The sequence below is a fragment of the Rhinopithecus bieti genome, unplaced genomic scaffold, assembly GCF_001698545.2.
Source record: "Rhinopithecus bieti isolate Rb0 unplaced genomic scaffold, ASM169854v2 scaffold_68813, whole genome shotgun sequence".
NCBI lineage: Eukaryota > Metazoa > Chordata > Mammalia > Primates > Cercopithecidae > Rhinopithecus > Rhinopithecus bieti.
In genome coordinates, this window is record NW_016825579.1 from 30,858 (window position 1) to 38,794 (window position 7,937).

Here is a 7,937-nt window from a genome sequence, read left to right on the forward strand (position 1 = left end):
AAAAAAAAAAAAAAAAAAAAAAAAGATATTCATCAACCATATTGCCTTGAAGCTTTGTTGTTGCTGTATCTCTGCCAGGATTTGGTATCAGGATAGAACGAGTTATGGAGAAATCCCTCCACCTCAATTTTTTGAAATAGTTTTAGTTTGTATGTTACCAGGTCTTCTTTGTATGTCTGGTAGAATTCAGCTGTGAATTCGTCTGGTCCTGGGCATTTTTTTTCTTTCTTTAATAGGCTATTCATTACTTCCTCAATTTCAGAACTTGTTATTGATCTGTTCAGAGATTCAATTTCTTTCTGATTCAGTCTTGGGAATGTTATGTGTCCTGAAATGTACCCATTTATTTTAGATTTTCTAGTATGTATTCATAGATATGTTTAGAACATTCTCTGTTGGTTGTTTATATTTCTATGGGGTCGGGGTTATATTCCCCAGGTTGTTTCTGATTGTGTTTATTTGACTCTTCTCTCTTCTCTTCTTTACTAGTCAATCTAGTACTCTATTTCATTATATTTTTTACAAAAAAAAAAAAAAGCTCCTGTATTTATTGATGTTTTGAATCGTCTTTTGTTCCTATTTCTTAGCGAATGGAGTCACAATAAGTGTCAGTCCTTGCCTCAACAGTGACACTTTTGAAAGCAGTGCTGGGCTCTGGAAGTTACCTTATCTTCTTACACTGACTATTGTAGACACCTCATATAAGTGAAATTATACAATATATGTTATTTCCTTTGTGTCTGGCTTATTTCACTTAGCATAATGTCTTCAAGGATCATCTACATTGTAGCATGCCCCAGAATTTCTTTCTTTTTATGGTTGAATAATACTCCATTACATATATACTACATTTAGCTTATCCACTCATCTACCAGTGGACACTTTGATTACTTCCATCTTTTGGCTATTATGAATAATGCTGCTATGAACATATTGTACAAATATCTTTTTGAGACCTTGCTTATAATTCTTTTGGGTAAATACCCTAAAGTGGAATTGATGGATCATATGTTAATTCTATTTTATGTTTTCTCTTTTATTGTATCTTATGGTATACAAATAGATTATTTGATATAAGTGTACATTGTGGAATCATCATCACAATCATGCTAAATTAACATGGTCATCACTTGACATATTACCTTCTCTTTGTGTTGAGAATACTTAGCATCCACTTTTTTAAAGCAAATTTCAAGTACACAGTATTATTACCTATAGTCACCATACAATGTATTAGAACTCCAGATCTTATTCATCTTAAATAACTGAAACTTTATAACCCTAGTTATTTTTACATTGTATAAACACATTATTAAAATACATGTACGTGTTGAAATTTGATTATACTGTTGAAATTTAAATATAAGCTTCCTGTGTCTTTGAATGTATCTTTCCACTCCCTCCTGGCCTGCAAGGTTTCATTTGAAAAGTTGGGTGATATCCTTTTGAGGTTTCTTTGCATGTGATCAGCTGCTTTATTTTTTTCTGCTCTCAAGATCATTTCTCTGTCTTGAATGTTTGACAATTTGACTATAATATCACTTGGTAAAGGTCTCTTGATGTTCAGCTTATTGGCGTTTCTTTCTGCATCAGGGATCTGAACATTCACTTTTCCCCCAGATTGAAAAAATTTTGGCATTTTTTCTTTAAATATGTTTTCTGTCCCTTTCTCTTCTTCTCTGCTTCTATTAAAATTTCCATAATGTGCATATTGCTTCACTTAATGGTGTCCTGTAGTGCCTTTGGCTTTCTTTATTCTTCTTTTGTTGTTGTTCCTATGACTGGGTAATTTCAAATAGTTAGTCTTCAACTTCGCTGATTATTTCTTCTACTTGATCTAGTTTGCTGATAAAACTAAATCTTTTTTTCGGTTTGTTCAGTGTATTCTTCAGCTTCAGAATTTCCATTTGGTTGCTTTTATAAATGGTTTATATATGTTTATTGAATTTATCATTTTGTTGATATATTATTTCTTTGAATTCTGTTAACTTGTCTGCAGTCTCTTATGGCTTACTGAGCTTCCTTAGATAATTATTTTGAATTCTATGTCAGGCAATTTTAAATCTTCATTTTGGGGACTAGCGATTAGAACTGTCATTTTGTTCCTTTCATGGAAATGGTTTTGTTGTTGTTGTTGTTGTTGTTGTTTTGTTTTTTATGTCCTTGAAGTCTTAACTTGCTGTATTCTCTGATGAAAAAACAGTTCACTCCTTCAGTGTTTACTGAATGACTTTAGAAAAGCAAGACACCCACCATTCAGCCTAGCTAGAAATCTGGGGAGTCTCTCAGGTCTTTTATTTTGATGTGCCTGCACCACTACTTTTTTCCTCTGTTGAGAAGAAGTCTTAGAACTGTGTATCTTCTCTCAATGTTGCAAAGTCAGAACAGGTGTCGAAAGCCTCTTAATTATCTTTCCCGGGGAATGCCCCCAAATTTTCAAGTTTGTACACCTTTACCCAACCACACAGCATCATGCCAGCAGCTAACATCTGTGTCCTCTCTATGTTTTTTTTTTTTTTTCATACTTTTAATGGAGTTACATGTTTGCCATCTGCAAAATCACTTGCATATTGTCTGCAGAGGCTCACATTTACTGACTCAGGGGCACTTATGAGTGCTGGGGACATGCATCAGCCAGTACTGGGGAATGCTTTAGATGATGTGTCTTACGGGGTTTTTGAGTTGGCCTCTTGGTGAAGTCTATAAGCATGTAAGTAAGATCTTCAGTTAGATTTTGAAATCCGTGTGGTTATTGCCATAACTTCTCACTCCTTTTTATTGTGTTTATCTCCCTTGGACTACTCAGCCATACCAACCTAGTCAGTGATCTGGGTGCTATAAGGAGGAAATAGTCCTTTTGAGTAGCTTTCTGGAATGCTAGGGAAGCTGGTCATTTACTCCTTAGTCACTGTCATCCATGGAAAAAATCCCAGGCTGAGAGGTCTCCCTTAGTAGTGAGATGTGACACCTTGTGAGAAGAATGATGTGGAGAAAGTGAAATTGTTCTTTTTTTCCCTTTCGATGTGTCTATTCTTGAATTGTTCCTTAAATACAGTGCTCGAATCTCTCTATTTGACTCTCGCATTCCCTTAAAAATATCCCCATCCATGAAGCTTGTCAGAATCAATATTTGTGTGAGTTTATAAGGGCTAGAGTCTCCTATTCTGTCTCTTCCTGATGCCACTTTTGATTTTCAAATTATTTTATAAACTGTCACACTATTTTTATAGTGGCTGCACAATTTTAAATTTCCTCTAACAATGCATGAGATTTCCACTCTTTTTCCATCATCACCAATGCTAGTTTTTTTTGTTTTTTGTTTTTTTTTTTCTGATTTTTTAGTAGTAGCCATTGTAAGGGGTGTGGGACAATATATCATAGTAATTTGATTTGCATTAATAATAAGTGATGATGAGCATCTTTTATATATTTATTGGCCTTATGCATATATTGTTTGGAGGAGGGTCTTTTCAACTTCTTTGCCCATTTAAAAAAAAATAAGTTCTATGAGGTTTTTGCTGTTGAGCTGTAGGAGTTCTTTATATATTTTAGCTATTAACCCCTTAACATATATCATGGCTTGAAAATATTTTCCACCATTCCATAGATTGCCATTTTACTCTACTGATTGTGACCTTTGATGCAGGTAATTTTTTTATTTTGATGTAGTCCAATTTACCTATTTTGTCTTTATTTTTGGTGTCATATCCAATAAAAATATTGTTATTTCTAATGTCATGAAGCTTTCCTTCTGCATTTCCCTCTAAGTACTTTACAGTTTTAGGTCTTATAATTTGTTCTTTGATCTACTTTGAATTTTTGCATGTGGTATAAGGTAAAGGTCCTACTCCATTTTTTTTGCATGTGGATATTCAGTTTTTCCTTAAAGTGTTTGTTGAGACTGTTCTTTCTTAATAAAATCTCAGCACCCATGTCAAAAATTATTTGGCCATATATTTGAGGGCTTATTTCCAGGTCATGTATTCTATTTTATTGGTCTGTATGTCTGTCTTTATGCTAGTACCACACTGTTTTGATTACTGTAGTTTTGCAACGACTTTTGAAATCATAAAGTGTAAGTCATCTAACTTCCTTCTTCATCAAAATTGTTTTGACTATTCACTACCCCTTGAAATTTATATACATTTTAGAATAAAATTTTGTATCTCTGCAAAAAATAAGCCATTAAAATTTTGACAAGTTTTATTAAATCTGTAGATTTCTTTGGGTAATGTTGACATCTTAACAATATTAAGTCTTATAGTCTACAAAAATGGGATGGCATTCCATTTACTGGTGACTTTTATTTCTTTTAGTAATGTTTTGTGGTTTTCAGTGTACAACTATTTTATCTTCTTAATTTTGCTAGTATCTTAATTTTTTGATGCTACTATAAGTGGAACTGTTTTGTTCATTTCCTTTTCAGATTGTTCACTGTTGGTGGATATAAAAACAGCTGAATTAGTGTGTTAATTTTGTATGTTGTAGTTTGTTGAATTTATTAGTTTTTACACATCTTTTTGTTGAATCATGAGAGGTTTCTACATATGTTTCTCTCATCCGTGAACAAACATGATCTCAATTCCTCCTTTTCATTTGGATGCCTATTCTTTTTCCCATCTAATTGCTCTACATAGCTCTACCTAGGACTTCTAGATTATATTAAATTAATGAGGTAAAAGGGAGCACTATTTTTTTACTCCTGATCTTAGAATAAAAGACTTCCAACTTTCACCATTGAGCATAACGTCGACAGTAAACTTTTCTAATCTGTCTTTTATTATATATAGGTAGTTTTCTTGTACTCAGTTTGTCAAGAGTTTTCATCATGAAAGGGCATTAAATTATTGAATTTTGTTTTTATTAGCAGAATTTGTTGAGAGAATCATGTTTTTACCTTCCTTTTTATTACATATTATTTGTTTAATGTCATATGATAAACCATCTTTGTATTCCAGAAATAGCTTTCAATTTGTCATGATGTAAAATCCTTTTATACTCTCTTTTCAAATATTTTGCTATGGATGTTTGCATTTATATTTATCAGAGATATTGGGCAGAAGAGTGTGTTTGTTTGTTGTTTATTTGTAGTGTCCTGGTCTGGCATTAACAGCAGGGTAATGCTGACTTCAAAGGATGAGTTTAGAAGTGTTTTCTGTCATCTTCAGAAGAAAGTTTGAGAAAATTTGATGTTAACTCTTCTTTGTATGTTTGGGAGATTTCACCAGTGAAATCATCTGTTTCTAGAATTTTGTTGTTGCTGTTTTTGGAAGGTTTTTGGTTATAGATTCAATCTTCTTATTAGGTATGGGCCTTACTAGTTATGAATCCACTTGTGCTCATTACTCTTACTAGTTATGCCTCCACTGCTTTCAGTGGTCTTCAATCTGTTATTTAAACTGTGCAATGGTTCCTATCAGTACTTTAAGTCAGATAGGACAAAAGCTAGACCCTCAGACAGCTTTCAAACAAGTCAAAATGCTGAAAGCACGTTGCTTCTTTTTATTTAATTCTCAGGGAGGATCCATAAATTGGTTGGCTTTCTCCTGTCTGCATCTTGCTGTATGAGAGAAGGGGTGGGGCAAAGATGAACTAAAGTTCCACAAATCCCTATCAGTTTGATTGCAGNATTTTGTTGTTGCTGTTTTTGGAAGGTTTTGGTTATAGATTCAATCTTCTTATTAGGTATGGGCCTTACTAGTTATGAATCCACTTGTGCTCATTACTCTTACTAGTTATGCCTCCACTGCTTTCAGTGGTCTTCAATCTGTTATTTAAACTGTGCAATGGTTCCTATCAGTACTTTAAGTCAGATAGGACAAAAGCTAGACCCTCAGACAGCTTTCAAACAAGTCAAAATGCTGAAAGCACGTTGCTTCTTTTATTTAATTCTCAGGGAGGATCCATAAATTGGTTGGCTTTCTCCTGTCTGCATCTTGCTGTATGAGAGAAGGGGTGGGGCAAAGATGAACTAAAGTTCCACAAATCCCTATCAGTTTGATTGCAGCTTTTTTTGTTAGATGATTTTTTTGTTTGTTTGTTTGTTTGTTTGTTTGTTTTGTTTCTTGAAGCTTCTTAATTAGTCTAGAGTTCTCATAAAGCTACATTGATCAATCTGTTTGTATTTATTTTTTGTATTCATGGAAGAGCAAGTGTCTGGATTTTTCTGGTTCTACATCTTGCATTTCCCTTGCATTTCCATATTTTTACTATTTTACATGTCAATAGGCTATATTTGGGATTGCCTGTCAGGACAGAATGTTGTAGACTCATTTTCACTGCTTCTCCCTGATTAGTACACTGAGAAATCTTGAAATAACACAACAGACAACAAAAGGAGAGTTCTGATTGATGGGGATAAAAGGTAGCATAGTTATAGAATCAAAGACTAGAGGACAAAGATTAGAGGACATATAACTATATGACCCATTCCACCCAAGAGAAAAAAATTGTCTAGAAATGGCATTGTCTAAGCACAAAACTATGAATCAAAGGCTAACCCAGTAAGTTCTTTTCTCTTCCAATTGAATAAGAGTACCTCTGAGAATATCAGGAAGCCAGACACCACGAGCAAAAAATGATAGATTGGGAACCCTGAAAAAAAAAAGTGGTGTAGTGTAGGAGGTGCCTACTAAAACATGAGATTTAAATAATATCCAGAAAGCACTACTGAGTATCTAAAATGTTCCGTATACAATAGAAAAATACTAATTATACTAAGAATCGGGAAAACCTTAACTAAAATGAGAAAAGACAATCAACATATACAAACACTGAGATGACACAGATGTTGAAATTATCTAACAAGGATTTTAAAGAAGTAATTATAAAATTCTTCAATAAGGAATTATGAATTTTCTTGAAATAGTTAGAAAACTAAAATTTTATGAAAATTACAAGTTATAAGAGAACCAGGAGAAGCCAAAATGCCTGAATAGGAACAGCTCCGGTCTGCAGCTCCCAGAGAGACCAATGCAGAAGGCGGATGAATTCTCCATTTCCAACTGAGGTACCCTGTTCATCTCATTGGGATTGGTTAGGCAGTGGGTGCCACCCATGGAGGGTGAGCAGAAGCAGGGTGTGGTATCACTTCACCCAGGAAGGGCAAGAAGCTGGGGGACCTCGCTTCCCAGCCAAGGGAAGGCGTGAGGGACTGTGATACCCAGGCACAGGTGCCGTGAGGGACTGTGATACCCAGCCAAGGGTAGTATGCTTTCCCCACGGTTTTTGCAATCTGCAGATCAAAATATTCCCTCCTGTTCAATTCCTGGATGTCCTTTCTAACTTTCTGTCTCTTTGATCTGTCTAATGTTGAGAGTGGGGTGTTAAAGTCTCCCATTATTATGGTGTGGGAGTCTAAGTCTCTTTGTAGGTCTCCAAGTACTTGTTTTATGAATCTGGGTGCTCTCGTATTGGGTACATATACATTTAGGGTAGTTAGCTCTTCTTATTGAATTGATCCCTTTACGGTTATGTAACGGCCTTCTTTGTCTCTTTTGATCTTTGATGGTTTAAAGTCTGTTTTATCAGAGACTAGGATTGCAACCCCTGCCTTTTTTGTTTTCCATTTGCTTGGAAGATCCTCCTTCATCATTTTATTTTGAGCCTATGTGTGTCTCTACATCTGAAATGGATCTCCTTAATACAGCATACTGATGGATCTCAATACCTTATCCATTTGTCAGTGTGCGTCTTTTCATTGGAACATTTAGCACATTTGCATTTAAGATTAATATTGTTTTATTATTATTATTATTATTATTACTATTATTATTATTATACTTTAGGTTCTAGGGTACATGTGCATAACGTGCAGGTTTGTTACATATGTATACTTTGCCATGTTGGTGTGCTGCAACCATCAACTGATCAGCACCCATCAACTCGTCATTTACATGAGGTATAACTCCCAATGAAATCCCTCCCCCCTCCCCCGT